The 13,561-nt window shown below is 44.5% G+C and overlaps 1 protein-coding gene across 6 annotated transcripts in view; it reads right to left on the bottom strand.

The window, feature by feature from the left end:
• LOC125769083 (uncharacterized) overlaps positions 1-13,561 on the bottom strand; it is a 447,410-nt gene that overhangs the window by 50,199 nt on the left and 383,650 nt on the right. The window contains exons 3-4 of one of the 6 annotated variants that reach the window (XM_049437520.1): positions 6,802-7,744; positions 2,557-3,403 (exon numbers count right to left, since the gene is read on the bottom strand). The exons of 4 other annotated variants lie outside the window; for them this stretch is intronic. The gene's annotated coding sequence lies outside the window, so the exon portion shown is untranslated. Of the gene's footprint in view, positions 1-2,556; positions 3,404-6,801; positions 7,745-11,096; positions 11,195-13,561 lie in introns of all 6 variants that reach the window. One more of the 6 variants, XM_049437549.1, reaches the window with a different exon arrangement.

Genomic DNA, 13,561 nt, shown 5'->3' with positions numbered 1-13,561 from the left:
GGTACCCACTTGGCAAAAGTCGTACGACATCGAGGCTTATTAGCCGGCTTATTAAAGGCTTACTAGCAACTTAGTAAGCCTCGTTCGTGGATCGTTCGCTGGGGTGGGGGAATCGGGTACAGGGGCGGGGCGTATGCCGTATGTACGCTTGTATATAGCCTGCAAGCTTGCAGGCTTATTTATAATAAGCGTTGGTAGCCTAATAAGCTTCAGTGTGTCCCGTTCTTTCCTTCGCTTTTTTTTCTTTCTCGCTTTCCCTTTCTTTCCTATTGCTGCATTCGGGACACCCTCGTCCCGAACTCACCACGACCGTGAACGAAATAATTACCAGGAAATACATACGATCCCTTTTTTTATTGCACATACGCTCATCATGCGACGAACAGGTAAAAAAACTGCCTGCGTTCTGCGAAGCGGATGTTGGGATGGGGTTCCTATGTTCGGCAGAGGTTTCTGTAAATATATAGAAGAAAAAAAAACGGAGAGACATGAGAAATCTTTACACTTTGTTTTTTTTCTTTAACTCATTTCGAGTGTTAAAATGCGTACCTCTCAAGACGTCGAATATTCAGCACTCTCTCCGATGTGATTTGTCCTGCCATCCTGCGGTTTAACTCCGGCTTCACCCTTTCCGCTTCACGGCCAAACTCTTTCCATCAGCTGATCGACTCGATGGAATTCACTACGCACAAAACACAAGGAATAGAATTAATTCACTTATCACAATCACTAGTTTTCACATTACTTACCGGAGCAAAGAATCACTTCACAAAACACGATAACGCTTGCGCACACACCTCCGCCTCCAGCAAAGGCCAAACTCATATGAATACGCCAAAGACAGGGCAAAGCAATTTTGCAGTGAAAGAAAGGAGACAGCGAAAAACAATATAGTGCCACACTCCTCGACAGGCTTCAAATTGTGGAACCAAAATTGTCTAACACTTCGAGTATGGGACCGTTCAGGTGTGGGGTGGGTTGGTGACGCAGGTTGCGGTGAGGGTTTACATAGAATATGGGAGCGTGTGTGAGTGAGGTAGGGTGGTGGAGTGAGAGTTTGTCGCACGATCGCTCGAAAGTGAGGGTCAGGGGTAGCGAGAATGAAGAAATTTCCCCCCTCTCATGCCCCAATGTGCAATTCAACCACGCCTGCTAATAAATACTATTGCCGCTATGTTCTGGCCTACAGGCGAAGTGAGATAAAAAACGTGCACATACGCATATACACGGTACGCTGTCGATCCCAATTAGCCCATTCTCCCTCTACCTCACTAACGATCATCCTGCTAAAGCGAGAATGCGTGTTAGGATCGCGCGTCGATACACACTAACACATTCAAAGACACCATGTGTGTACACAGCGTACGAGCGCCTGCACGATCCTAGGGGCGTGACCCGGGTCGATGTGGAATCCATGTGGAACGCATCGAGACTGCTCGCAGCGTACGGGCGCATGCACGATCCTGGCGGATGAATGTGGAAGCTTTCGAGTCCATGTGGAATCATTTCGGCCTCCATGTGGAATTCTCACGGCGTCCATGTGGAAAGCAACGCGTCTGCAGCGTCCGGGTGAATCCTTACAGGTCAATGTGGAAAGCTACAAGACCGCTCGCAGCGTACGGTGTTTTGGTCGCGGTGGTCGTAGCGTAGCGTGCAAAAGCGCGTTCAGTTTTCTTCATTTATTTGTATTAAAATTATTATTTATTGTATTTACAAACGACCGATTACAATATGTTGGCCACACTTTGGGCTGATAGTTGCAAGATTTTCCCATGAGATATTTAAATTAAATAGTATTATATTTCTATTACAAAAACGAGGTATTTTTCGCTACAATTCTATGCATTCCTTTAGCTATTTCCTTGCGGCCGCAAGTAACGGCTTTGGTTTTTAGCGAATAACTAAAAAAGTTGAAGAGCTAGACGAAAATGATGTTCTACAAAGTTGTAAAGAATAACATTTCGTATCTTTCAAAGATTTTTGCAGATTTTTATACAATTGATTAACCATGTTATTTTGATTAAATATATCGGGAATTCCTTTAGCGTCACAAATTTAATTTTCAAATTCTTTCAAACATACGATTTAGATAAAAGTGTAAAGGACAGTGTTGACCTACTTATGAACAACTGTTTTGAAAAATTTAGGGCTTCTGAACAGCTTTTAAATTGATCGTTCACTGCCCCTAGTCCCATCATGCGACACCTAATCGACGCATCCTTTTATATTCATATTCTTTACCTATGTACCCGAACGCATCACTGGTACGCGAGCCGGTGTTTAGCCGGTAACCATTTCTCGGCCAAGCAATGCTTTGTGGTATGACTCAATTCTCATCAGAGGTATTCGGTTTCCCCTAGTCGAACCTACATAGCATCCTGTGTTCATTACCTGCCTGCAACAACCAGTAACACCTTCCGCATGTATAGGCGCGTAGCGACAACGAACAGTGCTAGTTACCTGTCGTCTGTCTGAATGCTCATGGGAAAAAATTAGCACGTGTAGCAGCTACCTCGTATTTCTGTGTGTTTAAAGAAATTTTCCATTAAACCACACCTTGAGGGTAGTTAAAAAGGTCCAAACAGCGTCTAATATTTTTTATCGGAACGGCCGTATGGTAGGAAACAAACCTGTCATGCAATATTTTTCCCCAAAAATATTTAAAAGCACGAAAGAATTATTTTTTGCATCATACGTGCAGTGAAATCCATTCCCATTCAGCTTCATTTATATACGGTACACAACGTACCCCCTCAACGACTGGTCGGATGGCGCAAATGTAAGCATGACTTTCTTCTACACCAATTTCTAATCCAATGTTCTCTATCATTTCAGCAAAAGCTCCAAGGAAGTTGTATGGGGAAAAAAGATTCTCTCACGCTCTCACGAGAGAGTGAATTTGAGGAACCCCCTGGCGTTTTTATTTTCTGGAATTCATTCATTTTTTTGCAGATTTTTGCAGATTTTTTTACAACTGATTAACCATGGTATTTTGATTAAATATGTCGGGGATTGCTTCAGCGTCACAAATTTAATTTTTAAATTCTTTCAAACATACGATTTGGATAAAAGTGTAAAGGACAGTGTTAACCTACTTATGAACAACTGTTTTGAAAAATTTAGGGCTTTTAAACAGCTTTTAAATTGATCGTTCACTGCCCCTAGTCCCATCGTGCGACACCTAATCGACGCATCCTTTTACATTCATATTCTTTACCTATGTTTAGCCGGTAAGCATTTCTTGGCCAAGCAATGGTTTGTGGTATGACTCAATTCTTGTCAGAGATATTCGGTTTCCCCTAGTCGCACCTACATAGCATCCTGTGTTCATTACCTGCCTACAAGAACCAGTAACACCTTCCGCATGCATAGGCGCGTAGCGACAACGAACATTGCTAGTTACCTGTCGTCTGTCTGAACGCTCATGGGAAAAAATTAGCAGGTGTAGCAGCTACCTCGTATTACTGTGTGTTTAAAGAAATTTTCCATAAAGCCACACCTTGAGGGTAGTTAAAAAGGTCCAAACAGCGTCTAATATTTTTTATCGGAACGGCCGTATGGTAGGAAACAAACCTGTCATGCAATATTTTTCTCCAAAAATATCTAAAAGCACGAAAGAATTATTTTTTGCATCATACGTGCAGTGAAACCCATTCCCGTTCAGCTTCATTTATATACGGTACACAACGTACCCCCTCAACGGCTGGTCGGATGGCGCAAATGTAAGCATGACTTTCTTCTACACCAATTTCTAATCCAATGTTCTCTATCATTTCAGCAAAAGCTCCAAGGAAGTTGTATGGGGAAAAAAGATTCTCTCACGCTCTCACGAGAGAGTGAATTAGAGGAACCCCCCTGGCGTTTTTATTTTCTGGAATTCATTCATTTTTTTTGCTAAAATCCGGCGTAGGTCCACACGCTACGAACGCTCGCGGGCGACTGAAGCGGGCGTGGCTACGCGGGGCTTTATATACCAACCCGGTTTGAGTGTGTGCGTGTGGTCGCTAAATGTCTTCCTCCGGGACTCCGCGGTGGATTCCGAACAGACCCGTTAGGGGCCATGAGAACAAAAGAAACTCGACCGCATGAACTCGCTTTTGCATGACTGGGTTATTATACAAAAGCTTGCGAGCTTCCATGCTTGCAAGCTTGCATGCTCGTATGCAAGCGTACATACGCCCCGCCCCCTATACCCGATTCCCCCACCCCCGCGAACAATCCACGAACGAGGCTTACTAAGTTGCTAGTAAGCCTTTAATAAGCCGGCTAATAAGCCTCGATGTCGTACGACTTTTGCCAAGTGGGCCTGCACGCTTGCAGGCTAATTTATAATAAGCGTTGGTACCCACTTGGCAAAAGTCGTACGACATCGAGGCTTATTAGCCGGCTTATTAAAGGCTTACTAGCAACTTAGTAAGCCTCGTTCGTGGATCGTTCGCTGGGGTGGGGGAATCGGGTACAGGGGCGGGGCGTATGCCGTATGTACGCTTGTATATAGCCTGCAAGCTTGCAGGCTTATTTATAATAAGCGTTGGTAGCCTAATAAGCTTCAGTGTGTCCCGTTCTTTCCTTCGCTTTTTTTTTCTTTCTCGCTTTCCCTTTCTTTCCTATTGCTGCATTCGGGACACCCTCGTCCCGAACTCACCACGACCGTGAACGAAATAATTACCAGGAAATACATACGATCCCTTTTTTTATTGCACATACGCTCATCATGCGACGAACAGGTAAAAAAACTGCCTGCGTTCTGCGAAGCGGATGGTGGGATGGGGTTCCTATGTTCGGCAGAGGTTTCTGTAAATATATAGAAGAAAAAAAAACGGAGAGACATGAGAAATCTTTACACTTTGTTTTTTTTCTTTAACTCATTTCGAGTGTTAAAATGCGTACCTCTCAAGACGTCGAATATTCAGCACTCTCTCCGATGTGATTTGTCCTGCCATCCTGCGGTTTAACTCCGGCTTCACCCTTTCCGCTTCACGGCCAAACTCTTTCCATCAGCTGATCGACTCGATGGAATTCACTACGCACAAAACACAAGGAATAGAATTAATTCACTTATCACAATCACTAGTTTTCACATTACTTACCGGAGCAAAGAATCACTTCACAAAACACGATAACGCTTGCGCACACACCTCCGCCTCCAGCAAAGGCCAAACTCATATGAATACGCCAAAGACAGGGCAAAGCAATTTTGCAGTGAAAGAAAGGAGACAGCGAAAAACAATATAGTGCCACACTCCTCGACAGGCTTCAAATTGTGGAACCAAAATTGTCTAACACTTCGAGTATGGGACCGTTCAGGTGTGGGGTGGGTTGGTGACGCAGGTTGCGGTGAGGGTTTACATAGAATATGGGAGCGTGTGTGAGTGAGGTAGGGTGGTGGAGTGAGAGTTTGTCGCACGATCGCTCGAAAGTGAGGGTCAGGGGTAGCGAGAATGAAGAAATTTCCCCCCTCTCATGCCCCAATGTGCAATTCAACCACGCCTGCTAATAAATACTATTGCCGCTATGTTCTGGCCTACAGGCGAAGTGAGATAAAAAACGTGCACATACGCATATACACGGTACGCTGTCGATCCCAATTAGCCCTTTCTCCCTCTACCTCACTAACGATCATCCTGCTAAAGCGAGAATGCGTGTTAGGATCGCGCGTCGATACACACTAACACATTCAAAGACACCATGTGTGTACACAGCGTACGAGCGCCTGCACGATCCTAGGGGCGTGACCCGGGTCGATGTGGAATCCATGTGGAACGCATCGAGACTGCTCGCAGCGTACGGGCGCATGCACGATCCTGGCGGATGAATGTGGAAGCTTTCGAGTCCATGTGGAATCCTTTCGGCCTCCATGTGGAATTCTCACGGCGTCCATGTGGAAAGCAACGCGTCTGCAGCGTCCGGGTGAATCCTTACAGGTCAATGTGGAAAGCTACAAGACCGCTCGCAGCGTACGGTGTTTTGGTCGCGGTGGTCGTAGCGTAGCGTGCAAAAGCGCGTTCAGTTTTCTTCATTTATTTGTATTAAAATTATTATTTATTGTATTTACAAACGACCGATTACAATATGTTGGCCACACTTTGGGCTGATAGTTGCAAGATTTTCCCATGAGATATTTAAATTAAATAGTATTATATTTCTATTACAAAAACGAGGTATTTTTCGCTACAATTCTATGCATTCCTTTAGCTATTTCCTTGCGGCCGCCCGTAACGGCTTTGGTTTTTAGCGAATAACTAAAAAAGTTGAAGAGCTAGACGAAAATGATGTTCTACAAAGTTGTAAAGAATAACATTTCGTATCTTTCAAAGATTTTTGCAGATTTTTATACAATTGATTAACCATGTTATTTTGATTAAATATATCGGGAATTCCTTTAGCGTCACAAATTTAATTTTCAAATTCTTTCAAACATACGATTTAGATAAAAGTGTAAAGGACAGTGTTGACCTACTTATGAACAACTGTTTTGAAAAATTTAGGGCTTCTGAACAGCTTTTAAATTGATCGTTCACTGCCCCTAGTCCCATCATGCGACACCTAATCGACGCATCCTTTTATATTCATATTCTTTACCTATGTACCCGAACGCATCACTGGTACGCGAGCCGGTGTTTAGCCGGTAACCATTTCTCGGCCAAGCAATGCTTTGTGGTATGACTCAATTCTCATCAGAGGTATTCGGTTTCCCCTAGTCGAACCTACATAGCATCCTGTGTTCATTACCTGCCTGCAACAACCAGTAACACCTTCCGCATGTATAGGCGCGTAGCGACAACGAACAGTGCTAGTTACCTGTCGTCTGTCTGAATGCTCATGGGAAAAAATTAGCACGTGTAGCAGCTACCTCGTATTTCTGTGTGTTTAAAGAAATTTTCCATTAAACCACACCTTGAGGGTAGTTAAAAAGGTCCAAACAGCGTCTAATATTTTTTATCGGAACGGCCGTATGGTAGGAAACAAACCTGTCATGCAATATTTTTCCCCAAAAATATTTAAAAGCACGAAAGAATTATTTTTTGCATCATACGTGCAGTGAAATCCATTCCCATTCAGCTTCATTTATATACGGTACACAACGTACCCCCTCAACGACTGGTCGGATGGCGCAAATGTAAGCATGACTTTCTTCTACACCAATTTCTAATCCAATGTTCTCTATCATTTCAGCAAAAGCTCCAAGGAAGTTGTATGGGGAAAAAAGATTCTCTCACGCTCTCACGAGAGAGTGAATTTGAGGAACCCCCTGGCGTTTTTATTTTCTGGAATTCATTCATTTTTTTGCAGATTTTTGCAGATTTTTTTACAACTGATTAACCATGGTATTTTGATTAAATATGTCGGGGATTGCTTCAGCGTCACAAATTTAATTTTTAAATTCTTTCAAACATACGATTTGGATAAAAGTGTAAAGGACAGTGTTAACCTACTTATGAACAACTGTTTTGAAAAATTTAGGGCTTTTAAACAGCTTTTAAATTGATCGTTCACTGCCCCTAGTCCCATCGTGCGACACCTAATCGACGCATCCTTTTACATTCATATTCTTTACCTATGTTTAGCCGGTAAGCATTTCTTGGCCAAGCAATGGTTTGTGGTATGACTCAATTCTTGTCAGAGATATTCGGTTTCCCCTAGTCGCACCTACATAGCATCCTGTGTTCATTACCTGCCTACAAGAACCAGTAACACCTTCCGCATGCATAGGCGCGTAGCGACAACGAACATTGCTAGTTACCTGTCGTCTGTCTGAACGCTCATGGGAAAAAATTAGCAGGTGTAGCAGCTACCTCGTATTACTGTGTGTTTAAAGAAATTTTCCATAAAGCCACACCTTGAGGGTAGTTAAAAAGGTCCAAACAGCGTCTAATATTTTTTATCGGAACGGCCGTATGGTAGGAAACAAACCTGTCATGCAATATTTTTCTCCAAAAATATCTAAAAGCACGAAAGAATTATTTTTTGCATCATACGTGCAGTGAAACCCATTCCCGTTCAGCTTCATTTATATACGGTACACAACGTACCCCCTCAACGGCTGGTCGGATGGCGCAAATGTAAGCATGACTTTCTTCTACACCAATTTCTAATCCAATGTTCTCTATCATTTCAGCAAAAGCTCCAAGGAAGTTGTATGGGGAAAAAAGATTCTCTCACGCTCTCACGAGAGAGTGAATTAGAGGAACCCCCCTGGCGTTTTTATTTTCTGGAATTCATTCATTTTTTTTGCTAAAATCCGGCGTAGGTCCACACGCTACGAACGCTCGCGGGCGACTGAAGCGGGCGTGGCTACGCGGGGCTTTATATACCAACCCGGTTTGAGTGTGTGCGTGTGGTCGCTAAATGTCTTCCTCCGGGACTCCGCGGTGGATTCCGAACAGACCCGTTAGGGGCCATGAGAACAAAAGAAACTCGACCGCATGAACTCGCTTTTGCATGACTGGGTTATTATACAAAAGCTTGCGAGCTTCCATGCTTGCAAGCTTGCATGCTCGTATGCAAGCGTACATACGCCCCGCCCCCTATACCCGATTCCCCCACCCCCGCGAACAATCCACGAACGAGGCTTACTAAGTTGCTAGTAAGCCTTTAATAAGCCGGCTAATAAGCCTCGATGTCGTACGACTTTTGCCAAGTGGGCCTGCACGCTTGCAGGCTAATTTATAATAAGCGTTGGTACCCACTTGGCAAAAGTCGTACGACATCGAGGCTTATTAGCCGGCTTATTAAAGGCTTACTAGCAACTTAGTAAGCCTCGTTCGTGGATCGTTCGCTGGGGTGGGGGAATCGGGTACAGGGGCGGGGCGTATGCCGTATGTACGCTTGTATATAGCCTGCAAGCTTGCAGGCTTATTTATAATAAGCGTTGGTAGCCTAATAAGCTTCAGTGTGTCCCGTTCTTTCCTTCGCTTTTTTTTTCTTTCTCGCTTTCCCTTTCTTTCCTATTGCTGCATTCGGGACACCCTCGTCCCGAACTCACCACGACCGTGAACGAAATAATTACCAGGAAATACATACGATCCCTTTTTTTATTGCACATACGCTCATCATGCGACGAACAGGTAAAAAAACTGCCTGCGTTCTGCGAAGCGGATGGTGGGATGGGGTTCCTATGTTCGGCAGAGGTTTCTGTAAATATATAGAAGAAAAAAAAACGGAGAGACATGAGAAATCTTTACACTTTGTTTTTTTTCTTTAACTCATTTCGAGTGTTAAAATGCGTACCTCTCAAGACGTCGAATATTCAGCACTCTCTCCGATGTGATTTGTCCTGCCATCCTGCGGTTTAACTCCGGCTTCACCCTTTCCGCTTCACGGCCAAACTCTTTCCATCAGCTGATCGACTCGATGGAATTCACTACGCACAAAACACAAGGAATAGAATTAATTCACTTATCACAATCACTAGTTTTCACATTACTTACCGGAGCAAAGAATCACTTCACAAAACACGATAACGCTTGTGCACACACCTCCGCCTCCAGCAAAGGCCAAACTCATATGAATACGCCAAAGACAGGGCAAAGCAATTTTGCAGTGAAAGAAAGGAGACAGCGAAAAACAATATAGTGCCACACTCCTCGACAGGCTTCAAATTGTGGAACCAAAATTGTCTAACACTTCGAGTATGGGACCGTTCAGGTGTGGGGTGGGTTGGTGACGCAGGTTGCGGTGAGGGTTTACATAGAATATGGGAGCGTGTGTGAGTGAGGTAGGGTGGTGGAGTGAGAGTTTGTCGCACGATCGCTCGAAAGTGAGGGTCAGGGGTAGCGAGAATGAAGAAATTTCCCCCCTCTCATGCCCCAATGTGCAATTCAACCACGCCTGCTAATAAATACTATTGCCGCTATGTTCTGGCCTACAGGCGAAGTGAGATAAAAAACGTGCACATACGCATATACACGGTACGCTGTCGATCCCAATTAGCCCTTTCTCCCTCTACCTCACTAACGATCATCCTGCTAAAGCGAGAATGCGTGTTAGGATCGCGCGTCGATACACACTAACACATTCAAAGACACCATGTGTGTACACAGCGTACGAGCGCCTGCACGATCCTAGGGGCGTGACCCGGGTCGATGTGGAATCCATGTGGAACGCATCGAGACTGCTCGCAGCGTACGGGCGCATGCACGATCCTGGCGGATGAATGTGGAAGCTTTCGAGTCCATGTGGAATCCTTTCGGCCTCCATGTGGAATTCTCACGGCGTCCATGTGGAAAGCAACGCGTCTGCAGCGTCCGGGTGAATCCTTACAGGTCAATGTGGAAAGCTACAAGACCGCTCGCAGCGTACGGTGTTTTGGTCGCGGTGGTCGTAGCGTAGCGTGCAAAAGCGCGTTCAGTTTTCTTCATTTATTTGTATTAAAATTATTATTTATTGTATTTACAAACGACCGATTACAATATGTTGGCCACACTTTGGGCTGATAGTTGCAAGATTTTCCCATGAGATATTTAAATTAAATAGTATTATATTTCTATTACAAAAACGAGGTATTTTTCGCTACAATTCTATGCATTCCTTTAGCTATTTCCTTGCGGCCGCCCGTAACGGCTTTGGTTTTTAGCGAATAACTAAAAAAGTTGAAGAGCTAGACGAAAATGATGTTCTACAAAGTTGTAAAGAATAACATTTCGTATCTTTCAAAGATTTTTGCAGATTTTTATACAATTGATTAACCATGTTATTTTGATTAAATATATCGGGAATTCCTTTAGCGTCACAAATTTAATTTTCAAATTCTTTCAAACATACGATTTAGATAAAAGTGTAAAGGACAGTGTTGACCTACTTATGAACAACTGTTTTGAAAAATTTAGGGCTTCTGAACAGCTTTTAAATTGATCGTTCACTGCCCCTAGTCCCATCATGCGACACCTAATCGACGCATCCTTTTATATTCATATTCTTTACCTATGTACCCGAACGCATCACTGGTACGCGAGCCGGTGTTTAGCCGGTAACCATTTCTCGGCCAAGCAATGCTTTGTGGTATGACTCAATTCTCATCAGAGGTATTCGGTTTCCCCTAGTCGAACCTACATAGCATCCTGTGTTCATTACCTGCCTGCAACAACCAGTAACACCTTCCGCATGTATAGGCGCGTAGCGACAACGAACAGTGCTAGTTACCTGTCGTCTGTCTGAATGCTCATGGGAAAAAATTAGCACGTGTAGCAGCTACCTCGTATTTCTGTGTGTTTAAAGAAATTTTCCATTAAACCACACCTTGAGGGTAGTTAAAAAGGTCCAAACAGCGTCTAATATTTTTTATCGGAACGGCCGTATGGTAGGAAACAAACCTGTCATGCAATATTTTTCCCCAAAAATATTTAAAAGCACGAAAGAATTATTTTTTGCATCATACGTGCAGTGAAATCCATTCCCATTCAGCTTCATTTATATACGGTACACAACGTACCCCCTCAACGACTGGTCGGATGGCGCAAATGTAAGCATGACTTTCTTCTACACCAATTTCTAATCCAATGTTCTCTATCATTTCAGCAAAAGCTCCAAGGAAGTTGTATGGGGAAAAAAGATTCTCTCACGCTCTCACGAGAGAGTGAATTAGAGGAACCCCCCTGGCGTTTTTATTTTCTGGAATTCATTCATTTTTTTTGCTAAAATCCGGCGTAGGTCCACACGCTACGAACGCTCGCGGGCGACTGAAGCGGGCGTGGCTACGCGGGGCTTTATATACCAACCCGGTTTGAGTGTGTGCGTGTGGTCGCTAAATGTCTTCCTCCGGGACTCCGCGGTGGATTCCGAACAGACCCGTTAGGGGCCATGAGAACAAAAGAAACTCGACCGCATGAACTCGCTTTTGCATGACTGGGTTATTATACAAAAGCTTGCGAGCTTCCATGCTTGCAAGCTTGCATGCTCGTATGCAAGCGTACATACGCCCCGCCCCCTATACCCGATTCCCCCACCCCCGCGAACAATCCACGAACGAGGCTTACTAAGTTGCTAGTAAGCCTTTAATAAGCCGGCTAATAAGCCTCGATGTCGTACGACTTTTGCCAAGTGGGCCTGCACGCTTGCAGGCTAATTTATAATAAGCGTTGGTACCCACTTGGCAAAAGTCGTACGACATCGAGGCTTATTAGCCGGCTTATTAAAGGCTTACTAGCAACTTAGTAAGCCTCGTTCGTGGATCGTTCGCTGGGGTGGGGGAATCGGGTACAGGGGCGGGGCGTATGCCGTATGTACGCTTGTATATAGCCTGCAAGCTTGCAGGCTTATTTATAATAAGCGTTGGTAGCCTAATAAGCTTCAGTGTGTCCCGTTCTTTCCTTCGCTTTTTTTTTCTTTCTCGCTTTCCCTTTCTTTCCTATTGCTGCATTCGGGACACCCTCGTCCCGAACTCACCACGACCGTGAACGAAATAATTACCAGGAAATACATACGATCCCTTTTTTTATTGCACATACGCTCATCATGCGACGAACAGGTAAAAAAACTGCCTGCGTTCTGCGAAGCGGATGGTGGGATGGGGTTCCTATGTTCGGCAGAGGTTTCTGTAAATATATAGAAGAAAAAAAAACGGAGAGACATGAGAAATCTTTACACTTTGTTTTTTTTCTTTAACTCATTTCGAGTGTTAAAATGCGTACCTCTCAAGACGTCGAATATTCAGCACTCTCTCCGATGTGATTTGTCCTGCCATCCTGCGGTTTAACTCCGGCTTCACCCTTTCCGCTTCACGGCCAAACTCTTTCCATCAGCTGATCGACTCGATGGAATTCACTACGCACAAAACACAAGGAATAGAATTAATTCACTTATCACAATCACTAGTTTTCACATTACTTACCGGAGCAAAGAATCACTTCACAAAACACGATAACGCTTGCGCACACACCTCCGCCTCCAGCAAAGGCCAAACTCATATGAATACGCCAAAGACAGGGCAAAGCAATTTTGCAGTGAAAGAAAGGAGACAGCGAAAAACAATATAGTGCCACACTCCTCGACAGGCTTCAAATTGTGGAACCAAAATTGTCTAACACTTCGAGTATGGGACCGTTCAGGTGTGGGGTGGGTTGGTGACGCAGGTTGCGGTGAGGGTTTACATAGAATATGGGAGCGTGTGTGAGTGAGGTAGGGTGGTGGAGTGAGAGTTTGTCGCACGATCGCTCGAAAGTGAGGGTCAGGGGTAGCGAGAATGAAGAAATTTCCCCCCTCTCATGCCCCAATGTGCAATTCAACCACGCCTGCTAATAAATACTATTGCCGCTATGTTCTGGCCTACAGGCGAAGTGAGATAAAAAACGTGCACATACGCATATACACGGTACGCTGTCGATCCCAATTAGCCCTTTCTCCCTCTACCTCACTAACGATCATCCTGCTAAAGCGAGAATGCGTGTTAGGATCGCGCGTCGATACACACTAACACATTCAAAGACACCATGTGTGTACACAGCGTACGAGCGCCTGCACGATCCTAGGGGCGTGACCCGGGTCGATGTGGAATCCATGTGGAACGCATCGAGACTGCTCGCAGCGTACGGGCGCATGCACGATCCTGGCGGATGAATGTGGA

This window comes from Anopheles funestus, chromosome X (assembly GCF_943734845.2).
Source record: "Anopheles funestus chromosome X, idAnoFuneDA-416_04, whole genome shotgun sequence".
Taxonomy (NCBI): Eukaryota; Metazoa; Arthropoda; class Insecta; order Diptera; family Culicidae; genus Anopheles; species Anopheles funestus.
Note: the sequence above shows the minus strand (reverse complement) of the source record. Positions and strands in the feature narration are given on the sequence as shown.